At 36.1% G+C, this 25,319-nt stretch overlaps 1 protein-coding gene across 1 annotated transcript in view; it reads left to right on the top strand.

The window, feature by feature from the left end:
• The first annotated feature begins 9,280 nt into the window (after nucleotides 1–9,280).
• LOC106674274 (zinc finger protein 629) overlaps nucleotides 9,281–25,319 on the top strand; it is a 175,763-nt gene continuing 159,724 nt past the window's right edge. Inside the window, exon 1 of the mRNA XM_024226247.1 lies at nucleotides 9,281–9,318. The gene's annotated coding sequence lies outside the window, so the exon portion shown is untranslated. The remainder of the gene's footprint in view (nucleotides 9,319–25,319) is intronic.

The raw sequence follows: 25,319 nt of genomic DNA, 5'->3' as shown, positions 1-25,319 counted from the left end.
CCGACATGTTTTCTATTTATCTAAACGACAGAAATCTACGTTCTGTCAACTAGAGATATATTATAGTGATGACATTCCGTTTCACTGCTCCATTTGGAGGGTCAGTGCGATGGTAAACAAGTTACATAAGGACTTGCGCGAATCTTTATGTGCTTCTGTTTTCAACGGAAGTTGAAGATCAACGTCTCCAAAAATAGATTCATTCTCTTACCAAACTCAGACCCTTCATGTTCCGGATTAGTTCTGTCAACTAATGGTGTCCTTGGAGTCACATATGCCAATCAAATATTTAAAAAACTCCAATTTATACAGAACAAATTTCTGCTCTTTGCCACAGTCTCTAGTAGATACGTAAATATAACTACGAACCTTGAAATCACGAACGCCATACGGATTGGGGAAGAGGTACAAGGAGCGACTACATAATTCTGGAGGGTTATAAAATCATCGAAAAACAATTTATGCCGTTCCATCAGAACATGACGGGAAACGAACGGCTTAGATCCAGCCGGCCATAGTGCAAACCTTGATTTTGTTATTAATCAATACAATAATTGTAAATTAGACTATTTCTGTCTCTCGCCCCCCTCTCTCCCGCCTCTCTTCTTTCTTTCTCTCTCTCTTCTCTCTCTCTCCTTCTCTCTCTCTCTCCCTCTCTCTCCTCTCACTCTCTCTCTCTCACCCTCTCTCTCTCTCACCCTCTCTCTCCCTCTCTCTCTCCCTCTCTCTCCCTCTCCTCTCTCTCTCCTCTCCCTCCCTCTCTCTCTCTCTCTCTCTCTCTCTCTCTCTCTCTCTCCCCCTCCTGTTATGCAAGAGGGTATAAAGTCCAACTGTCTCTTGGGTGACACGGATGAATGGTCAAAGCCTCTTTAAAATACATTTTCCTTTTATTCTCAATTAAATAGTCGTGGAATACGTCGGGATTCGAACTCAGAACCGTTAGTGTGGTAAATACAAATAGTACACCCTAGCCACTGGTCATTTAATGTTGAATGTGATAATGTAATGAGGAAGACAATGATTCGAAATTCGTTTATAGTATTTTGAGAAAGCGAACCTTCCTGTTTATAACAAATTCGTAGATTGACGTTACACCCACCCCTGTGAGCGGATTTCCTTCCCCCCGAGTTTTGAATTAAAGCCAAAAACTGCAGGCTCCGTTTCCCGAGATGATCCCAACGGCGAAGAAAGTGCCGTTAAATCCTCGAGCATTAAGCAAATAGGAAGCCCCGGATGTTCCGGGGCAATTAATCTACCTAGAATAAGAAAGGACGTAAAAGTAAATCAAGGTTGAGACCGGAAAGGCTTGTATCATTGCTCTTTATGCTAATGGGAGCACTCTTCCCAAAGGGGGTGAAATTGCAAAACGCCTTCGGCCTGGGGTGGAGGCGGAAAAATGGGGACGCTTCTTCCGGGGACGATCTACCCCTGGTACTGTACCATTAAGAAAAATGGAGTGCGAAGGCGTGTTGGCATTAACATAAGTCATACCAGTTCTTGGCATTTTTAATAAGAGGGCAACGAGAATGCTATTTTTAACAACTTTCAGACTCTTATCAAACTTCATTAAAATCTCAGGACAAATTTTTGCACTTTTGATTTTTTCAGACATTTTGAAATAAAACGAAGCTTTTTAAAAATAATATTTTTGGAGTTTTCTCCTTGAAGTCTTTGGTGAGATGAACGTTTTGATTGGTCGTTTCTGATCATCCTGGTTCAGCTAGGGGGGGGTTCAGTCAGTCCGTGAGTAATGTTGTTACTTATTATATGTAATTTATAGTTATCTTAGAAAACAAGAAGTAAAAAGAAAAATTTCAGTATAAGGTTTCTAAATTCTCAGTATGTGGTATGTAATACGTAAAAATTGCGAAAATTTTATGACTGCGTTGGACTTTTCATTCTGTATATAGCATAGAAAGGTGGAGTTTGAATTTGATTGACCTGAACGATATCATTGGTGATATTTTTTATTTTTCGATTTTTTATATTTTTGTTCCAGTTGTTTCAGACGTAGATCGGGGTCGAAGGGGAGGGTTGCGCAATGCAACGCTTCAACACTGACGGCCGAGGGCTCGGGGGTAAAAAAAAAATCCGAAAGGGTTAAAACTGAAAAATTGAAGAGGGCTAGCTATAGAACGAGTTGATTTTGGCGAGTCGGTAATGCACGCGAGTTGACTGCGCCCGCCCAATGCAACCCCATTTTGCAGAGTGCACGTTGCAGCCCCCACCCCCGCCGGCCCAAACCCGCGGCACACTGTATAAATTTTAACCCCCTGCCCTCCCGTCGATATTATTAAAGCTTCTCTCCCTCAGTATTATCTCCCCCCAGCCCCCTGTTCGTCAGTCCTACAATGCAATGGATTGCAATCGAACACTGGACCACTATTGATCTCTGCAACCCCCTCTCCGGTGCATCCCACCCTAAACCGGTTTAAATAACTGCCCAACCCTTGTAATTATTATTTTTTTCGTAATGTCCTCGGTCGGTGAACCCTCGCACGAGGCATCGAAGAAAAAATGAAAAAAAATCTAAAAATGTTGCTTAAAAATAACCAAATTTATTAAAAAGTAATTTTTTAATTTGATTTAAATGATTGAATTAGTATGTGGTCGTCATTTGATATCTGGAAGACTAGAGAATGTCTTTAAATAAGACATTTTTTGCATAAACGTTCACTCATAAAGCGTGGTGCTTCAAAAATTATGAACTACATTGAGTTAAGAAGGATGATGCTTTTAACCTTTTTGGCATGTTTTCCTTCGCACGTGGCATTGAAGAAAAAACAGAAAAAAGATCGAAAAAATCTAAAAAGTTTGCTTAAAAAAAAGTAAAATTCCTTAATAAGTTGTTTTTTCATAAATGTTAACACTCAGAAAGCAATTGCCTACCAATCTTCGAATGTGATGATCAACATTGAGTAAAGAAGGATGAAGCTTTTAACCTTTTTTGCATGTCTTCCTTTGCACAAGGCATCAAAGAAAAAAAAAACAGAAAAACATGTAAAAAATCTAAAAAGTTTGCTTTAAAAAAAGTAGAATTTCCTTATTAAGATTTTTTTCATAAATGTTAGCACTCATAAAGCCAATTGCCTACCAATCTTCGAAAATTATGAACTACATTGAGTAAAGAAAGGTGATGCTTTTAACCTTTTTGGCATGTCTTCCTTCGCACGAGGCATTGAAAAAAACAAAACAGAAAATAGATCGAAAAAATCTAAAAGGTTTGCTTAAAAAAAAGTAGAATTTCCTTAATAAGTTGTTTTTTCATAAATGTTAACACTCAGAAACCCAATTGCCCACCAATCTTCGATGTGATGATCTACATTGAGTTAAGAAGGATGATGCTTTTAACTGACCTGAAGATCACCGGAATCACCGTCGGCAAAAAATGATAAAAGGTGTTTTTCTAAACTACCTCATTCTTGACCGCTCCTCACGACTTAAACAAATTATGAAACGATAGGTCACTAAGAAACACACAACTTGCTTTTTTTTTGCCTTGCTATATCAATCGTTCGCTGTAAAAGTACAAAATGCAGATACAAAAGATATACTTACAGGTGAGAGATCAACCCCGCTACTATGGCCCAAGAAGAATTCTTTTTGGTGTGAGCAGTATAAAATTGGTTGTTATCGCTCCGTTTTAGGGATGTGCATACCACTGCCAACACATCCCAACGGATCAGGATCAGTTGTTTTCCCAGAAAGCCATTCCGGTGCTCCCCGCATCACAGAAATTCCAGCACCAATTCCCGACCACCCAATCAAAATACAAGGCATGTATGATTAGCAGAATGACATAAACTGAAATTTCTATGTTGAAGCTAATCTGTAGAAAAAATATTTTATTCTTTATATTGCATGAAATCTAAAAATTTTTTTAAACTACAGGATACAGGATCGTCCAAGGATTATATATATATATATATGCCGATTGACCAAATAATTTAATTCAATTAATTAATATTTCTGTAAGATATTGTTGAAATGAAATAGCTAGTGTCACGAGCAGGAATCGAACCCACGACCTGCTCTACCACTTGAGCTGTCGTGACTTCGATCCACTTCGAATCCCGCTCGTGACACTAGCTTTTTCATTTCAACCAATACCTTACATAAAAATTAATTTATATTTATAATTTAGCGGTGTATCTACTAACCATTTTTTACATTTTTTTAACAACTGCATTCGTTCGATGCAACCAGTAGACATTTATTTTATACGTATAAACATTAATTTGGAAACATGGACAGATGTGTTCCAACCGGTGAGATGGGCTCTGTAGGAGATCGATGTCAAGTAGTGAGGTTGTCGCGGGACCATCGTCCTCAGTCTCCTGAAAGGAATATTAAGTAACATGGTGGATGACAGCTTTTGGACGGTTTTGATGACGGGATATTTTAAAATTGAACTTTTTGTAGCGGGATTGGGCTAGTTGGGTAACAAGAGGAATATCTAGGTCGGCATGGATAGTGTGATTGGAAACATAGAAAGATGCATTGGATTGAATTCGATTAAGGTTGGATTTGGTTAAACATTTTCTTATTTCTAAAATATTCTCTTTGGATATGTTAAGAGAGACAGGGCATTGCAATTGGCTCAAAACCTTTTTCATGTTGCAGTGCGAATGTATAGGAAAGTTCTACTTAACCCATGGTTGCTCCGGATTTTATTCATTAACGAACTTTCTTTGATGAGTCTATTTTTTTCTTCCTTTTCCTACCGCGAATGAAAGCAGCTTTGATTCCATTTAGAATCGATAATTTATAAGTCTCCATGTAGTCACTTAATGCATTCTGGTTGAAGAGAACAAAAATATGCAATTCAAGGGGGCTTTCTTTTCATACTGGGTCAGAGGCCATCATCATTTTCGTTTGAAGCTACTTCTTTGTCCGAATTTAAAGCTGTTGGATGTGATGAGGAGTTGATTTCTTGGTCGAACGTTACAATTGTTCAATGGTACAGTCCGGTGTCGTTGGTTCGAGTCCTGCTCTTGACACTCAGATTTGCATAAAAATTAATATATTAGAAAAATGTACAACATTAATTAAGATCATATTATAATAAAAATGTATCCATTATGGAAGTAATCAAGAGGTTTGGGACCTCCCAAGATCCAACCCCGATGGGTGTCGCAGAACAAATCAGTATTAAGTAGAGTATTGGTTGAGATAAAAAATCCAGTGTGACGAGCGGGATTCGAACCCTCGACCTTCGGCAAAGTACGCCGCTGAGTAGAGAGTATCACTTGAGCTACCGTGACTTCTATCCACTCGGACGCCAACTTCTCATCTCAACGTACCTTTCTAATTTTCTCTCCTTTTTGCCATTTTTTATCTCAACCAATACCTTACTAAAAATTAATTAATTGAAAGAAGTTATTTGGTCAATCGGACCACCAAATCTAATGGATTTATTAAGTAGAGTATTAATCCATTTATGTTTAATGGTCTAATTGACCAAATTACTTATTTCAATTAATTATTCTTTTACTCTAAGGTCTTGGTTGAGATGAAAAATGGCAAAAAGATGGAAAATTCGAAAGGTTGTAGGTTGAGAGGGGGAGTTGGCGCTAGTGGTATAGCTCAAGTGGTAGAGCAGCGGCGTATTTAGCCGAAGGTCGTGGGTTCGAATCCCGCTCGTGGCACTAACTTTTTTATATCAAATAATACCATACATAAAGATTAATTAATTGAAAAAGTCATTAGGCCAATTGGACCACGAGCTCTAATGGATTGTTAATTTATGTTTTTATGAATTTTTTATGTGGAATCTGTTATGTTTATATAGTTCTAGGTTTGCCATTATTTGATCATTTTCTGTCCTTTTTCTACGTTATGTAGTAGTTTATATTTGTTTGTATTTTCGATGGTTCGTGGGGATGGTTAAAAGATTTTGGCCTTACACAGGCACCACAAAATTAACGATCCATTTATGTTTAGTGTTTTAATTGGCCATATTTCAATTAATTATTTGGTTGAGATGAGGATTTGGTGTCAGAGTGGGTAGAAGTCAAGATAGCTCAAGTGGTTAGAGCAGCAGCTATTGAGCCAAAAGTCGTGGGTTCGAATCCCGCTCGTGACACTAACTTTTTCCTCTCAACCAAGACCTTACATAAAAAGAATAATTAGAATTAAGTAGAGTATTCATAAAGTTATGAACTTATGACGCTCGGATTTTTAGCATCATTTGTGAACTAAAGTTTCTAATTAAATTTCTATTTTTCACTTTAAATACTCAAGAAGAAATAGTTCGTGTTGCATTGTTTGTTGTTTTCGAAGAGGGTTGGTTTTTTGATCCATCACACATTCGCTCAGGGCGTATTTGCCTTCTCCCCGTTATCAAATCGCTTGCTGATTGAATTGCAGGAGTGAATATGCACCGACAACGCATACGTGCATTGGACTGCCGAATCCCCCTTTTTATTGCTTTTTGTTCTATAAAAAAACAAAACCTGACAAAAAAAAATTGACGGTTTGATTTTTATAAAGGGGTCACTTAAAGGCGGAAACGACGCTTCGATATGACGGGCCGTAATTTTTCCCTCGGGCCACCCCCCGCACTTCACGTCCCTTTATTTACACCCCCGAACAACAGTTTTTACCCCGTTATCATTTTTGTTCTTCGGCCCTTCTTGACGGTTTTTTCCCCGTTCTTCGGGCAGGGAGAAAGGGCTATCTCCTCGCCGTTTCCTTGTCCATGTCGCCCTGTCAAATCCTTCGCTCCAGATACCGACGGCCCCTTCAGCCCCATCAAAACAATAAGAAAGATACCAATTTTTTTTTTTTTTTTTTTTTTTTTTTTTTGTAAATCGGTTAAAAAGAGAGGAAACATATGTCCCCCGAACTGGGGTGTCTATTGTTTAGAGGACAATTCATATTATAACTATTGTCTTCGTGGTTGATTGGCCCAATATCTCTCTATTTTAAAAATCAGATCGACGTATTGGCAGGAGAGAACCGAAACATTTACAAACTCATTACTATTTATTTATTATATAACAAATTAATAATAATAATACTCCCTAGCGTGTAAGGCCTGCCATCCAATCTGAAGGTGGTACTGGAGCACTGCAGCGAGTTTCAGAGTCCCCTGTTCCGCTTTTTAGGGGAAATTGGGGTTTTTTATTGTACATAATATGTCTTGTTGTGTGTCTATACGTTTTGTCTGAGTGCATGTATTTATTAGCGTGAATGGCGAGGGGTGATGGTGAAATATAACGTCATCATTGCCCCTCGAACGTTGAGAGCGTATGAGTGTGTTCGGGGTCGATGGCGGAATATTTATAAAAGTACTCCACCGACCAAACGGAATGAGTGTATTGTATGGATGTATTTATATGTATGAATTTAGTGTTTGAAAGTGTAAATAGAATATAGACTTAGTTGGGGCTGAAATGACGTAGATGTCGGAATCCCCAGCCAAAAAAAAATAAATAAATAATAATAATAATAATAATAATAATAATAATAGATCATGTAGCGCTCCTTTAAAGTGCTATTGGGTTTCACAACGTCTACTTGTGTAAATATTTTATCAAATTTTGCTACTTTGGGTTTTCGCAATGTTCATCGTCTCTTTTCTCTATTTTGTTTCATTTTTGTCTTTTTGGGCTTTTTTTTTAAATTGAGGTTGGGGTTTGTTGTTCTTTTCTTTGTGCATGTCTTTACCATCCCTTTGTCTAACAAAAGATTTACTACGTCTCTACCCTGTCATCCTTTTATCACCGGGGACCATAACTATACCACCTATACCAGATTTCATCCTAATCTGCACTGCATGACAATTCAATTTGCGTTAACTTGATCTAATATCCTTCGATCGGTGACATCCACTGTTTATAAATATTTCTTAATTTCTCTAAAACAGGATTCACACTTGTCACTGAAATATTTTTTTAAACATACATATGTCTTATTTTCATTTAAGGTTTAAAAATTATTAATATATATTTGGTAACTTTTTAAATTATAAATTAAAGTTTCAACGTCCTGGAAGAGGATACTCCTTTAAAACTCTTAGTACGAACTGGGTTTTCTTTATAATTGACCTCATAGTTTTTTTTATTAAATAATTTCAATCTATCCCATCTAATTAATACTTAAATAAAATTCAATATAATTTTTATTATTAATTTTTCCAATAAAGAATTATATATTTTTTATTGCAAAAAAATTGGGAAAATCATTTATGGGTAAGATCTATTCATTATTCCAAAAGACATTCTTGGAATACTTCCGATCTTTTATTTATTTTATTGATAATGGTTGTAATGATTAAAAAAAACAATAAACGAAAAATTCAACATAGAAAATAAACAAACCACATAATAAAGAAATAATAAACTTAGTGCACAACCACAATCAAATCAAAACAATTACCTTGAATTATGCTTATTATGTGCTTGATTATTTTTAGATTTTAGTTTCACTTTATAAGAAAGTTGGATTTTATAACTTTTGTATTGTTGATATTTTCTGTTTAGTGCAAATATTTGGTACAATTTTTCTACTTTAGTTGTTCGCTAGGTTTATTGTCTCTTGTTTATGTGTTTTGTCTCATTTTTCTTTCTTTTTGTGCTTTTTTATTAAGTTAAAGTTGGATTTTACCAACTCCTTTATTGTTATTCTTTTGTCTGTTTTGTCGGTATTTAGTCCATTTTATATGCTTTGGATTTTCGCTATTGTTTATAGTCTCTTTTTTTATGTGTTTTGTTTCATTTTTTTTTTTTTTTTTGTGCTTCAATAAGTTGACTCCATAGGAACACATTTTTTTTAAACTGCCAATATTAAGTTTATTATCTACTAAATCCATTACATTTAGTGGTCTGATTGACCAAATTACTTCTTTCAATTAATTAATTTTTTTTATGTAAGGGTTTGGTTGAAATGAAATATTTATTATCTATATAATTTTTTTTAACTTAATAAGTTTCACTATTTTTCGTGGTCCGCTTGACCAATTAATAACATTCAATTAATTAAGGTTTTTAAGTTGAGATAAAAACCTTAATTAATTGAATGTTACTTAACAAGATTGAATATATAGGGCTTTGTCTGGTACGATTTTCTCCTAACAGCAGACGAAAATTTAAAAAAGGAAAAGTCTCTATGGCTCCAAAGGAAGTCATAATTTTTTTAACTACCAATACGAAGTTCATTGTGTATATACTCTTTTTTTAACATACTTGATAAGATTACATATGGATATGGATTGGGTTTTGATGAGTATGATTTTCACCAAATTGCAATATGTTAAATTTTGATTTATGTGTTGCAGGAAGAGTTGACCGATTGATCCGGCCCACGGATTAATAGGTAATGTAGCAAAGAATAGATCGTTTTGACATGATCGAGCCATTTTCCTAGAGTGTGGGCCTAGATAACAGGAGGAAAAGGTAATATAGATGCATAGATATAGACTCGTATGTATATCCCTCGGCCGGGGTGGGCGCTGATAACAAAGCGGCCCGACTATCTGGCCTGCGAGCAGTATATCACGAGGTATTTCCTTAATTTCGGACTGGAGTCATAGTGTGGAAGTACAATGTCCGATAGTGGGGATCTCCACCCGATCACCCGGCCAAATCCACTTAGGGAGCCTCTTCCACATCCAAACTGACAATCCATACTCGCACGGTTTATTTTCGATGTCAAACCATTTTCGAGTAGAAAAAATCTATGGTAGCATATCCATTCTGCTTTTATTTTTTCTAAATGAAATATCACAACCATTTATTTTTTTTTTAATTTTGACAATAAAATTGGAATATAAGCTTCTCCGTCCGGTCGACAGTTTAGATTATGAGATTAACTAATAATAATAAGTGTAATAACTAATTATTACAATTTGACCTGATAAGAATTAAATTTTCTCTTGCAAAATCCTATAATAACTACCATTTCATCGCCAAAAACTTGAAAAATTAGTGAAAACCAAGAGAAATCACATTTTATTTCAAATTATTATTATTAATTTTTAAGGGCGTTTTAACGGCTATGGTCATTTCACGCCTCTTTTTCAAATGTTTTTTGTTTTGTTTTTAACCAATTCTTATATCCATATCCATTCTGCTTGTATTTTTTCTAAATGAAATATCACAACTTTTTTTTTTGGGGGGGGGGGGCTATTTTGACAATAAAATTGGAATATACGCTTCTCCGTCCAGTCGACAATTTAAATTATGAGATTAAATAATAATAACAATAGTAATAAGAGTAATAACAAATTATTACAATTTGACCTAATAAGAATTAAATTATCCCATTTGCAAAATCCTATAATAACGTAAGTCTGCCCTTTTATCACCAAAAATTTGAAAAATTAGTAAAAACCAAGCGAAACCACATTTTACTTTAATTGTGACTTTTTACAAAATTTTTCAATTTCCTCAATATTTTCATTATGCTTGGTCGTATGGAGGATACTAATCTATTGGCCCTGTAATTGCGTACATATTATTCATCTCAGATAACTCCATAATAAATACATTCATAATTCATAATGTTAAGCCCTTGGCGTAGTTCCAAAGGGTACCTCAGTCTTATAAGTAGACGGCCATGTTGGTGAATCACGGATGTGGTCCAAAACCTTTTTGGTGGTTCTCATTCCAAAATACCAGACAAGTATCTACCAAGTGACCAAGCCCTGGTTTAGCCAAAAAATTTTAAGCTTGAAATTTACCATTTTTTAATATTTTTATTTCACGTTCTATTTACTCAAATCAACCATGTGAATATATATAATTTTACAGCATTTTTTAAAATCAATATTACAATGTGGTAAAATACAATAAAAAATGTGGTAAAAGTTGTCAAAGTTTATCAATAACCAAACACGTTTCTAGAAACCAAATATTTTTCACGTCAACCTGGTTTAATTTAGAGATTAAAAAAATACGATTTTTTGTGTATTAATTTTATTGTTGGTTAAAATAAAAACAAAAATGTTCTACGAATACGATGCATAATGCACCAAAAAAGTTCCAATTCCGTGACCCCACAACCTGGTCGTCCCCTAGTAAAACCCCCACGATCTTCCGCTAGATACGCCGCTGCTCTACCACTTGAGCTATCGTGACCTCGATCCACTCGGACATTAACTTCCCATCTCAACCCCACCTTTTAATTTTCCCTCCTTTTTGCCATTTTTATTTGAGCAGCGGCGTATCTAGCCGAAGGTCGTGGGTTCGAATCCCGCTCGTGACACTGACTTTTTTATCTCAACTAAAAACCTTAATTAATTGGAAGGTGTCACTAATTTTAATCCAAGTCATATCAATTAATTAATATCAATGGTTAAATTATGGCAATTAAGCAGGTGCAAAGAGCCAGGGAGAACCTCTCAGAATAAGGAGTCTGATTCAAACTTCCAATTTTTTCCAAATAAGTTCATTTATTTTTACAACTTTTAACGACTTTATGGGAAAAGATCAAACATTTACGTTTTCATTATTCACCCTGTTTTGAATGTATATGTTACTTTTTCTTTAGTCAGTGGGTAAGGTACTAATGTAAGTTTTAAATTATAATGCTTTTCTCTGATAGGGGTTGATTATATGATATTTCGAAATTCTTCTATAAATATATAATGGCTAGGGGAAAATCGGAACGAAGTATAAATGAATATAATTTGACCAAAAAGCAACGTTACATTAAGGGTTATAAGTGAATTCATCTACATAAATGTTCTTTCTCCAGTATTTTATAATATTCGAGGAAAATAGCTCTTTGGCGTATTACCATAAAAATGACGTAGCCATCGATACGGTAAGTAGTAATTATTCACGGATATTCACGCGCAATTTTTGCACTTGGCCCAATCGGAATAAACCGACGTTAATTGGGATAAATAATCCTTAATTGTTTCATTGCCAATATTGAGACTTAAATCCAGCGCTAACACATATTGATAATGATGTTAATCCGTAAATTGGACAGTTTTAACGTTTGGAATCACTATTATATATTTCGATAAATATCAAAATCGTATCAGAAGTCATTGAAGTCGTTTTATTCACTAATAGTTAATCAATTGAATGACATGTGATTAATAATGATGATTTGGCAAGTTTAGAGGCTGACAAACAGCTGAGGTCATCGCAGGCCATCTGCACAATTTTACTCCTTTTTCTGGTCTTTCACACACATTATTTCAATCTGTTACTGACTCTTCTTTTTTATGAAAACTAAGTCGATTTTCTAAAATGCTAGCCCGTAATTTGTACCTCAGAATAGACACAAAAAATGCAGTACATATACATCACAACAAACGTAGAAGTCTGGTCACACCACTCCCCCAGGGTATGCAACCCTTCCTTTCACGCTAATAAATTACAATAATTGTAACAAATTAACATAAAAACAACACCCAATACAAATGTAGAAGTTCTGGTCACATTCACTCCCTCAGGATATGCAACCCCTTCCTTTCACGTTAATAAATTACTATAATTGTAACAAATTAACATAAAAACAACACCCCATACAAATGTACAAGTTCTGGTCACATTCACTCCCCCAGGGTATGCAACTCCTTACTTTCACGCTAATAAATGACAATGATTCCAGTAAATTAATAACATAACACCCGAGAACTTAGTCCAATCACATTCACTCCCCCAGATTCGTCACAGCCAGCACTCAATATTCCTCAGGGCGAGAACGAACCCAATCCATTCTCGCTAATGACTTAAATGATTCTCCAGACGTCACATACTAACTCAGAGTACTCGATTCAAGTTAATAAATTACATGTGAAATTTATTTTTTCAACACTTTTCAACCAAATAACTTTCAATTAACAATTATAATTTTCATATTAATATATCCAAAATAAAGGAATTATTCGAAGGTAATTTAGTGATTATGTTTGTACCATAATTCGGGTAAATCTGAAAGGTTCAGGCTGACAAGCTTGAGGAAGGTTTAGTAGGTAAAATAACTAGCCTTACAAGGGTATTTATACAACCTCAATTCTGCACGGGGATATATACATACATGCATGTACAGAGCTGAGCCAATCACTTCTCGCAGTGGGCCGGCAATTCCAGGTTTATATGGTAAATTACCGCCTCGAGAATCACCAATAACCGGGTGTTGGCAGTCTGGGGTCATCAGCCATCGAGGTTGGACTCCATGGGCTAAAGACTACTAGCTCAATTCAGTCCCCAACGCAGTTTCTAGATCCAAACTACTCACACTCTCACTAACTCTCAAATGTATTCTTTTCTCCATTACCCTCCAGACATGATATATAACTAATCTGATGGAGGGTCGATTGGTAGTCAACATTCCTTCACCATATATGTTCACGCCAATAAATACATTTACACATTCTAGGGGACCCAAAACATGCACATATCAGTACTGAATATAATGATTATTCGGAGATGCGGTCTCGTGTAATTTTCTTTATCGTGCCAACGTTTCGATCTTTATTGAGATCATCTTCAGGGCTCAAAGTGTTTGTTTTCCGTGCCATTCTTGTCTGTCGTGTTGAGAGTCACTAAACACCACACACTGTATATAATAAAACAACTCTGTTTCCTCCAAGAATCGGACCTGGGGACCCAGATCGCTCCCGTACTCTAGCGCAATTCTCATGTCGGTGGCAATCCTACGCTCTCTCCATCCAGATGCCTTTTCCTATGAGCGGTCGCATACGTGGGCTTTAGCCCTAAAGTAAGTCGCAAACATTCCTAATCGGGTGAGCATGACCTGTCTTGTACGTTCCTATGAAATGGGAAGGAAAAGTTCAATGGCCGTAATGAGATAAACAAGCGGTTATCGACAGCAGAAGCATTTCGCATACCAAAAGGTCAAAGTAACAAAAAGTGAGAATTGTCGCATCCCTGGTCACTTTTTTGAAAAAGTCCTTCGAACAAAAGTTGTAGAGCGTAAAATTTGCGAAAACATGACTTTTTCAAAATTTATGCGTTCTTGAAAATCGGAAGTTTTTTCCGCGAGCACGAAAAAAACAACGTTTTTGCCCAAAAATCGCGAATAACTCGAAAACGATTGAGAAATCTGGCAATGTGGAAGGTGACCAATTGAAAGCTTATTAAAATTTCCTATCGATTGCTAAAGGGCGTCGCTCCAGGGTGATTTCCTGGCTCCATAGCTCAAATTGAAATTTTCGTAAAAACGGCAAAAATTAACATGTTCCCGAATTTTCGCATTTATTTGACGAATGACTGAAGCTAGGAAAAAATGTGAAAAAGAAAAAAAAATTGGACTTATATTTTGCATTATTACGTACATTATGAGCCATAAAATTTTCTAAAAAAATGAGTCCCTGTGTTGTTTTGTGATTAAAAGGCTGAGAAAATACGCATTTCCAAAATTGGCTATTTTTTCGAGTAAAAACCAGATGGTCGGTTTTTTCTTCGTTTGATGGGCACTGTGTTTGTGTGTATATATATACATCATATATCTCGATGAAAAAGTAAATTCAATTCTTATTGCAAAGATTTCGACCTATTTTGAAGTCATCATCATTAGGGCAGAGTAATCTTAGATATTTCTATAGATTAACTTAATTAAATTTTTCACAGACGATTTACCTTCGTTACCTAGGCAATGTCGGGAGCGAGTCGGCTTTCAAAGAAATTTAAATCGTCTGTGAAAAATTTAATTAAGTTAATTTATAGAAATATCTAAGATTATTCTGCCCTAATGATGATGACTTCAAAATAGGTCGAAAACTTGGCAATAAGAATTGAATTTACTTTTTCATCGAGACCGTACTGTGATCCAGCGAATTCGTGATTTTAACTGCCACCTCAAATAAAGTAAATATTGAAAAAACTTGGGAGAATCGGTGATTATTTTTCGGGAGAAAAAGGACAACCAGGGATAACATTTACAACAGAACCGAACAGAAAATTAGCCAATAATTTGAGAACATTCTATTTAACTAACTTTAAATAATAGCTGCTGCAATGTTAGGGAAATTTGAACAAGAGTTTATGCTTACCAGTGTGTAAAACGCGCAACCCCTTGGAAATGGTATGAGATCCTGGCCAATTTTCCTTTTCCTAAATGTAATATTTGTTGTTTTGCCATTCGCATCTAGGAGGACATTTTGCGTGTGTGAACTGTGGCATGAATTGTGGTTTTCTCTAATTAAAGCTGAATACTGTTTCGAAACGGTTGTGGTTTTTGGTCAAAAATTGTAAATCGAGATATATTTTTTAACCCTTTGGAAGGTTTGAAAATCGTCCCGAATGACGGCCAATTAATGCAGGGATACGTCGGAGTGTAACGAGAGGGCCGAAATTCGGAAGGGCGCCGTCCAATTAGCGCAATTCCAGGCTGCGATAAGCGGGTCGCCTCTTTTGAAAATTTGGCCGCGGACGGTTCCGGCGGAATCCGGTTGTCGTTGACGCGTGATGGAGGCGCCGGAGAAGTTGACGTTTCAATTGAAGCGTGAAGAGGCGACACTTGTCTAATTGTCCGGCCCATACGCACCCTCCGGTATTGATTGGGTGCAATGATGCAGGAGGAGGGAGAGCCGGCAGTTGGAATTATGCACCCTGCACTCGCTCCCTCCAACCCTCCCTCGGACGCTGGACAGACCAGTACGAAAGTAAAAAAAAAATTCATAAAAAAACCCAAAAGAGATGCATTCGGTGCAAGGCAAAAGGGGATTGATCAACACTGACAGAAGTCTGCTGGAATTTTTCGGGCATTTTAAAGACTCGACTCCTTTCATTGATGACACTTCTCATTTGGGGTCGCAATGTCTTTAGACAATGAGGTTCTTTAACGTGCGCACCTGGGACAAGCTTTATTACACGTTTAGTTTCTCAAGTTAGGAGTGACTCACCTCCACTCACGGTAAATAATGTGAACACCGTGAGGTTCGCTGTAGAAGCCACCAAATCTACAAACTAATCGAACAGACATGGTGACATCTCCCGCTTGCTTCTTCCGACGAGGTGGGTTAACATTTTGCTCTCAACCGTGTGCCGTGCGTAAAGTGATACCCGAAAGGACTGAAATGCATCAGCCTGTTTCCAACGCGCTCCCTAGATAGAAACGGCCCCCCCCCTGACTGTAGTGTCGAAACTACCGAATCGCTCCGGCCTCGGATTCTTTAAAATGGAATTTCTAACCACCACCTAGAGGAGACTACCTTCGGTAAAGGAAGCCCATAAAGGCACCACCGAACAACAGGCTCGTCTCTTAAGTACCCGCCAGGGGTCTCACCTACGGCCAACGACGAAACCATTCCCGCATAGCACCCTACTGGGCTTGGAACTGTTGGAACTGAAGACTGCTATCCCGTCATACAGCTTATGCACCCTTCCTGTCTAAGCAGGCAGGAACTTGTACTCTAATCCACCTGTGCCGCTGATCAAGCAAACGCCGTCCGTGGCCAGCCCACAAGCCAACTTCCTTAACACATTTCGAGGAACTGGGTAGACGTAGTCTTTGCATCCTCGCATGCTATACGCTTGCTTCGTCTTCCAAATTCACGCGGAGGGTGCTTAAGAAGATCATGCGCGCCAGAAACACGAATACAGCTTGTCCTTTAGAGAGTTCGTCACGCTCTCAAGCCTAGACAAATATTTTAGGCCTGGTAACACTCTTCCAACCAAGGGTTGGGAAGGGTATGTTGGAGTTTACTTGGAGCACCCACTGCACTATCCCAGAAATTGGATTGAGAGAAAAGGACATGCCGAGGCCCAAGCTCACCTTTTCAAGATACACCCAAGCCTCCAACACGATCTACCGCTCATTGTGATGACACTTCCCAGCAGGACGGGCGAAATGGAGGAAATGATCTCTTGGTTGTTACCAAGGATGTGGTCAAAGAAAGATATTTTTCATTTTAAATCTTCGCCTAGCTTTCCGAACTTTATCGTACCTTCTTCAGGGCTCTACAAAAGGATGTATTATACATTTTAATTGTGGCCAATTTAACATCAAGGCAAAATATTAGGTTCAATAAAGTTCCGAAAGTTAAGCAAAGATTTAAAATTAAAAATTTGACCACATCTCTCATAATAACCAAGAGAACATTATCTGCATAAGTTGGCCGATAAGTGTACAAAACAAATGCGGGATATGGAAATGCCAAATATTATGAGAACGGACAATGTCATCGCCGGTATAAGACAAATGTCCATGTGAATCCGTTTTACCAGATGTCGTGAAACAGGTCCATTACACAGGTTAACAATCCATCAAACGAATTGTCAAATAGAGATCATCGTTCCAAACTTTTCAAACATTACCGTCCACGGTTCACACGTGAAAATGTTAATTCACTCGAAAAATAAAGAACATTTACAACGGAACGGTTAAATTATGGCCATGTCCGGATGAAAATAACTTTGTGATTCTATGTTTTACACGACTTCCGATGCATTTTAAAACAAATGTGTCGATAACAAAACAGAACTTATTACGACCAATTAATGAAAAACACGGTTTTTAACTAATTAATGTTTATATTATTCAGTGAATACTTGATAATATGCAAATTTGATAAATATAAAGGTAGAGGAAAATCATTATGTAATTAAATATATAGACTAGGTGATGATCTTGATGATTCATCATTAACGTGTCTTGTGTTCCTAGGTTTAGCTTAGAAAAAGAAAATATATTTTAGAAATAGGCGTTTTTTCAAACCTTAGTGACATCCCTACATCATCATTGCTATTAACTATATAAACCATAGTAATTACAATGTACAAGGCTTGACAATAATAATCGAAAATTGCTATGTGACAACCTCCTGTGAACAATCCCATACACAAATTTGAAGAAAGTTTAAATTTCAAAAATTTAATTAATCGTAAGCGGGTTTTTAAATTTTTTTGATCAATTTAATAAGTGTTACAGTGAAAATTAATAGTTTATTTACGTTTTCGTGGTCAATTGACCAAGTTACTTCTTTCAATCGATTAATTATTATTCATTCGTGTAAGGTCTTGGTTGAGATAAAAAAGTCAGTGTCATGAGCGGGATTCGAACCCACGACCTTCGGCTAAATACGCCGCTGCTGTACCAATTGGACTATCGTGACTTCGATCCTCTCAACCACTAACTCTCCATCTCAATTTACAACCGTTCGAATTTTCCCTCTTTTTTGCCATTTTCTATTCGTTTATCTCAACTAGTTAAGTGGGTTTTTTAAAACTTTTTGATCAATTTAATAAGTGTTAGAGTGAAAATCAATAGTTTATTTACGTTTTCGTGGTCAATTGACCAACTTACTTCTTTCAATCGATTAATTATTCTTTCTATGTAAGGTCTTGGTTGAGATAAAGGAGGTGAAAATGGTAAAAAGAGGGAAAATTCGAACGGTTGTAGGTTGTGATGGGGAGTTGGTGTCCCAAAGGATCGAAGTCACGATAGCTCAAGTGGTAGAGTAGTGGCGTATTGAGCCGAAAGGTCGCGGGTTCGAATCCCGCTCATGACACCGACTTTTTTATCTCAACCAAGACCTTACATAGAAAGAATAATTAATTGATTGAAATTAATAGTTGAGTTCATCAAGTCTGGGAGTGCTTGCCTAATTCTTTCACCCATTGGACCGGAGCTAAAACTAGGCCGATTGTGGAGTATGCTAATGTGGGTAAATATGGCTTGAGAAAGAAAAACATGAGCATTGAACAGGTATAAGAACATTTATAAATCTCTCTAAACCGGAAAAATATGCTCTCTCTCTCTCTCTCGCTNATATATATATTTCTCTCTCTCTCTTTCTCTCTCTATTTCTCTTTCTCTCTCTCTCCCTCACTCTCTCTCTCTCTCACTCTCTCTCTATCTGTCTATCTATCTCTCTCTCTCTCACACTCTCTCTCTCTCACTCTCTCTCTCTCGGTAGGGAATACCTTAATTGTCTAATGCCCCTAGTTATGTACGTCAAAATTAGTTTAAGATTGTTCAGGATAAGTTAAGATATTTCACTCCTTCCGGAAATTTTAACGGAACTCTAAAAACAATACAAAATTGTTGTTCACTTTAATCACCTCCATTTCTTTTCAGATCTCAAAAATATTTTGTGCGGTATTAAAAAATTCAAAAAATTTAAAATAAAATAGATAATAATACAAAAATTATGTATTAAAATATCCATAAAATCCATACTAAGGCTAGCTACCAAGTACAATTTTGTCGTAGTGACCCCTAGCAACGTTGCAAATTGGGTTAAAATATTTTGTTAGCAAAATAGTTGATATAGGTTTTCTCCATCCCCCCCCAAAAAAAACCTGAAAACAATTTTAAGGGAAAATGAAAAATAAAATATTTTGTTCACTTTTTTCCCAGTCACTGACGGACACGTCATAAGTCCGTTATTTAGCAATATTAAACATTTGGTCGTTACTCCCCTCCACCAAAAAAAAAAAAAAAAGAATTGAAAATAATAGTAAATGAGAGTTAAGATAAATTGTTTGATGGTAAACGAAAGGGTCGAAGGGCAACCAAAAATGGGACAACAAATGTTGTTGAAGAGGCAAGTACCGTCAAGTTGTAGGTCGGAGTGCTCTCAAGGGACAAATGACTTGCCACGATGAAGGTGAATGAAGCCCGTTCGCCTGGGAAACTCTCGCCCCTGTCTAATTAAATCCCGATTTGCGTTTTAGTACAATTATAACCAATTAACATTTCACACGACATTTGACATGGACAATCTTCCCGATTCAAGTTTCAAACAGAATTTAGTTTAACTATTTACTTAGGAAAAGATGCACTGGATGTGTTTAACAAAGACGAACAGCTGTTTTTTTCTAAATAAACTGCATATTTACCATCTTTACAGCTCTGATAACTGTCTCTTTTCCAGAGTTCTTATAATGGGCGGAATTCCTACTCGCTCCCTATAAGGAGCCGAGGAATGATATCCTCTTAGTATCTTGTAAGGTCCTATTAAATATATTAAATAAAATGGGATAAATACAACATCAAACACACTTCAGCCTTGTATACAAAAAATATAGTTTTCGTTCCAAATAATTCGCAAAATTTCTGGTATATTTAAGAACGTGTTAATGATAGATTTCACAATTTCATTTGACTGTTGTGAAAGTTTACCGTTTTATTTAAAAAATTATTTATACAGTCTGAAATTTTTTGTTAGAATTTATTTTTTAAAAATGACCACAAGGGGGTTTAAATGTAGTGTGGAAGGGCAGGATGTGCGGCCTACGCCGCTAATCCCCCTGTTTATTTAAAGCCGACTTGGGGCGGAACACGATTTTTTTTTCCCGGGGACAAAGCGCAAACAAGCGGCGTTCAATTACATTAGGGACGAGATAGTAGTCGGGAGGATATTTTCGCAAAAATTCCCTATTAAAAATAATGAAAGTGAGTGACCGACTAGCGTCCGGAGGGGCGGCGGACAATAATAAACAAGGGGCGAGTCCGGCAAAGCGGAAAAAGATAAATGACATGTCAATGCAAATTAAAAAAATTGATTTTTCTTCCCTAATCCCGCGAAATGTAAATTTATAAGAGAGGATCGCTCGTCATTTTACCGTTACAAATAAACTAATCCGTCAAAAATGTTTAGGGATTTATGAGAAACACTTTTTTCTATATATTTTTTTTTTAAATTAATTATTTCAATGGTATTCTTTGCTAATTAATCTATCATGAAGGTAGAAACTTTTTGCACTAAACAGACTTAGTTTAAGCCAGACTTGAATATCCTTCGCTAGAGTTATCTTGTTGTCTGTTTGAAATACTTCTCATCTCGGTGGTAACATGTAAGCTCATTAAACATCAAGAACCAAAATCAGATATCTTTTTAAAAAGATAGTTCGTACTCATAGTTAGTTGTTTTGCGATACGGATTCCAAGTTTATAGCTCATCATCGGTTTGAAGGAGTTTACAACCACGTCTCTCGACAAGCATGCACTCCTTCAACCTGATGATGAGCTATAAGCTTGAAATCCGGATCAAACACACTCACTCCACCATTTATCATTTCTACGAACTTCAGGAAAAAATTCATATTTATAACTCGTTGATAATAATTAATTTTATCAAATTTACTGGAATTTGTATTTTTCATCAGACCTTTTTCTTTGTATACAATTTTTCTTTTTACTATTATTTTCTATCCTATTTTTTCTGTTTTACCAACAACTTTTTAATATTTTTACAAACTTTAACCAATTTATTAACAATAAAACATCGAAGAAAAAGAACATACGATTTTATCAAATTCAGTTACCAGGGGAAGAAGGTAAAGGTTCAGTTATTACCAATATTACCAGTAGAAAGGCACTAAACATGGTAGAACAACAACGGGGACAGCAAACCCCTCAAAAACTACCCTAATTGCTTTCAACAAAAAAAACAACCACAGAAATACAAGGCCTACGTTTCTATAATGAAATGCTACAATTAAAAAACGACGTTACATACTTAAAAATAATCTTTGCTGAGAAGTTAACCTGAAACCCTCACATGTATCATAACATAGTAAAAAGCAAAATATCGCTAATGACTACAAGAAGAATCCTAGACAAATCTTGGAGATTAAAACCGAAAATGTTCCATTGGGTATATACAATAATACCCAAAATAACTTATGGATATCTGGTGGGCCAAAGCTCAACAAAAAGTAGCTTCTCAGTCACGAGGCAGCATACAAAAATTAGCAAACCTATGTATCCGAGGGGCAATGAGATCTACCTACAGTTATACAACGAGAGACTAGGAAAAGTTCATTTAGACTTCAAAAACATTCAAATTGGATAGTAACTAAACAATTCGGGCACACAACCATAATTTAATAAAATCAGACAACCATTCTCAGAAAAGGGGGACTGACTATGTGATCCCTGACTCTCTCCTTTTATTTGTAAACAAAATCGATTTTGTAATTTATTAGCCTCTTTTTGGTACCTCGACATACTACACCTTTTTGGTACATACTTATATACATCACCAATAAACATAGAAGTGTGGTCATATAAAACACCCTCAGAGTTTTCGAGATACCTCCAGTACTAATAACTTACTTTTACTTTCCAGGCGTCACATTCTCACCCCCAGAGTACTCGTTATGTCTCGGGGAGGGGTTAAACAAGCCTTCTTTTAAGCCAATAATTTACTTTTTTTCTCTCCAGAGGTCACACATCCACCCCAGAATAGTCGATATTACTCCGGGCGGCTTTAAGCAACTCCCTCCTTTCACGCTAATAAATTACATTCATTCCTGTTTAACCTATGTACAATACCCGATACAAGCATAGAAGTCCAGTCACATTCACTCCCCGAGAGTACTTGTTATTCCTCGCAGGGTTGAACCCACTCCGTTCTGTTTTAAGTGTTAGTTGTACAGACCATGACTATTCTGACTCACGGTATGGTTGAAATAGAAAAGTCAGCTATTCCTGCCAAAATTTGGACTTATTTTAAGGCCATCATCAGTCCTACATTAACTTCACATTATGAAAAACAAATTTGTACAGTTGATTCAACAATCAATATAACTATATAGAACTTATAAAACTATATAGAATTAACATTGTTAATTTGTTTGAAATGAAAAAGTTAGTATCACGAGCGGGAGTCGAACCCACGACCTACGGTTCGATACGCCGCTGCTCTAACCACTTGAAATGAGGAGTTGGTGTCCGAGTGGATCACGATAGCTCAAGTAGTTAGAGAGCGTCGTATCGAGCCTGAAGGTCGTGGGTTCGAATCCCTCTCGTGACAATAACTTTTTCATTTCGACCAAAACCTTACAAAATGTTAATTAATTGAAAGAAGTAATTTGGTCAATCAGACCACTAAATATAATTGTTATACAAAACCATCTTACATGTGTATATAAATTGACATAATTAACTTTTTCATAGACGATTCCAAATTTCTTAAGTAACAGTATTGGAACCTTCCATGTTCCACCAACATTTTAATTTTATTCTTACTAACAACTTACTTTAACTATCCAGAGGTGACACACCACCCGAGAATAGACGATATCCCTTAGGGCGGCGATAAGCAACTCCTTTCTTTCACGCTAATAAATTACTTAAATTCACTATTTGTCGTGGTCCGTTTGACCAATTAATGTCATTCAATTAATTAAGGTTGTTAGTTGAGATAAAAAAGGAGGGAAAATTGAAAAAGGTGGAGTTGAGATGAGAAGTTAGTGCCCGAGAGGATCGAAGTCACGATAGCTCAGGTGATAGAGTAGCGGCGAATCAAGCCGAAGGTCGTAGGTTCGAATCCCGCTCATGACACTGACTTTTTTTTTATCTCAACTGAAAACCTTAATTAATTGACTAATAAATTACATTCATTCCTATTTAATATTTAAATTAATTTATCCGGTCACAATCACTCTCCCAGAATGCATGATATTCCTCGGGGCGGGGTCGAACCCTCTCCAGTGTAGTTAATATTTCTGTAAATGGTGAAGTGTACATTTTTTTACTACTTTACTTTTTTCTGTGAAAAATATGTAAATTTTTATTTATTTTATATACAAACATCATTTGCAAAATTAATGTATAGACTGGTAAGACCAGTTTTAATAAATGGTTGGTGATAGACATCTTCCCACTGGTAAATCTTATATTTGTTCATATGCGACTTTTCCATGAAAGCTTTTTGTAACATATGAAAAATATAAAATTTAGCATATTTGTTTTGTGAAGTGATGTTTTGTCAAAATTTGTATTTATTTCTAATAATGTAGGTATTCATGGTTTCGACAAAGTTATATTTTTACATCTGCATATCAAAATGGAAATTAAATTTCAAAAATAGGGTATCGTATTATTTTTTTATCTCTTGCCACCCAGCCCTCTCTTTGCAAAAAAAAACACGAATAAATACGAGTTAAAATAAAAGTGAATTAAATTATTGTAAATGGATTGAGTCTCGGATTCCCAGTGCTGTGTGGCACCGCTATGCACGTTGCATACGTCGCCCCACCGCTCGTCCCTCAAAAGTCAATCAATTCTCCAATTAAGCAAATTGCATTCACGTCGTCGACTTGGACAGAGCGATTAAAATAATAACAAAATAAATAAAAACCGAGGTAAAAATAACGATATTTTAATTACAAAATCCCAGCAGTAAAATACAAAAGGAATTAAAATTAAGGACCAAACAGAAACACAAAGGAACAAACATAAAGCAGCGAATAAACATTACTATAGAAACCCAATCAACAAATTATTCAACACATTTTAGAAAAAAAAATAATAAAGGGAAAAGACCATCACTTATCATCACAACAATAATTGACGACATTTAAATACCAAATAAATCGTAAATTTATTTTACAAATTCTGCAGAAAATATATAATAAAAATTTAAAAAATATTAAAAATAATCAATATAAGCTTGTTATTTGACGTTTTTGTGGTGTAAAATTTTTAAAATCGTGCATAAACGTTAAAAAGAAAACAATACATGGGATCTAGTTAATAATTTATCGTCAGTCATTTTGAAAAATAATTTTTTTTACTATTACTATTTTATTGTTAGTAATTAAGTCATATCTTGGAGCTTTTCGAGAAGGTAGTTGTTTAATAGTGTAGTTGATGGAATAAATACTAATGCAACTGCGACTGTAGGAAGTCCTGGCAGGGCTACAATGGAATTTCTATGCTTGCAACCAAACTTTGGAAAGTACACTTTTTTCAACAAAACTAACCACAGTATCCGGGCTAGTGCTTCACAAAAGATAAATGACGATGTCTCTGCAGAAAGAATTGGCATGTATCTGTCTCTGCTCTGCCCATCATTATAGCCATTAAATTTCCTTAAATCTTACCTGTTGAGAGCCTCTTTTGAGTGAATTTTACAGCGACAAACACAAGGTAACAAAGTTGAAAAAAGAGAAAAACAACTACAAAGATGGAATGGGTGATAGAGTAAGTGACAGCTACAAAGGTGGAGAAATAGAAAATAAAACAGAGAAAGGCCTGCTAGAGGCAAAGGGGAAGGAATTATTGTGAGACTGGAACGAAGGTGAAATAAGAATAGAGGCAGGACAGAGTAAAAGTCAGTGACAAAGGTGGCGAGAAAGAAAGAATGAAAAAAGGAGAAGCATAAACAAAGATGGAATGAGACATAAAAATGATGTGAAATGAGAGATAGGGACAAAGATAAAATGAGAAAAATCAACAAAAATACAGAGAGAGAAAGAGTGAGAGGGGGAGGGGGGAGAGAGAGAGAGAAAGGGGGAGAGAGTGAGGAAGAGAGGGAGGGAATGAGAGAGACAAAGGTGTAATGAGAGATAAAAACAAAGACAAAGTGAAAGACACTTATTGCAAAGGATGGTTCTACTCACAAAATTTTATGAGAAAGCCATCATTTACAAAAAGTG

Source organism: Cimex lectularius, unplaced genomic scaffold (genome assembly GCF_000648675.2).
Source record: "Cimex lectularius strain Harlan isolate CLEC.00 unplaced genomic scaffold, Clec_2.1 scaffold126, whole genome shotgun sequence".
NCBI classification, from domain to species: Eukaryota; Metazoa; Arthropoda; class Insecta; order Hemiptera; family Cimicidae; genus Cimex; species Cimex lectularius.
This window is presented reverse-complemented; position numbering and strand designations above follow the sequence as displayed.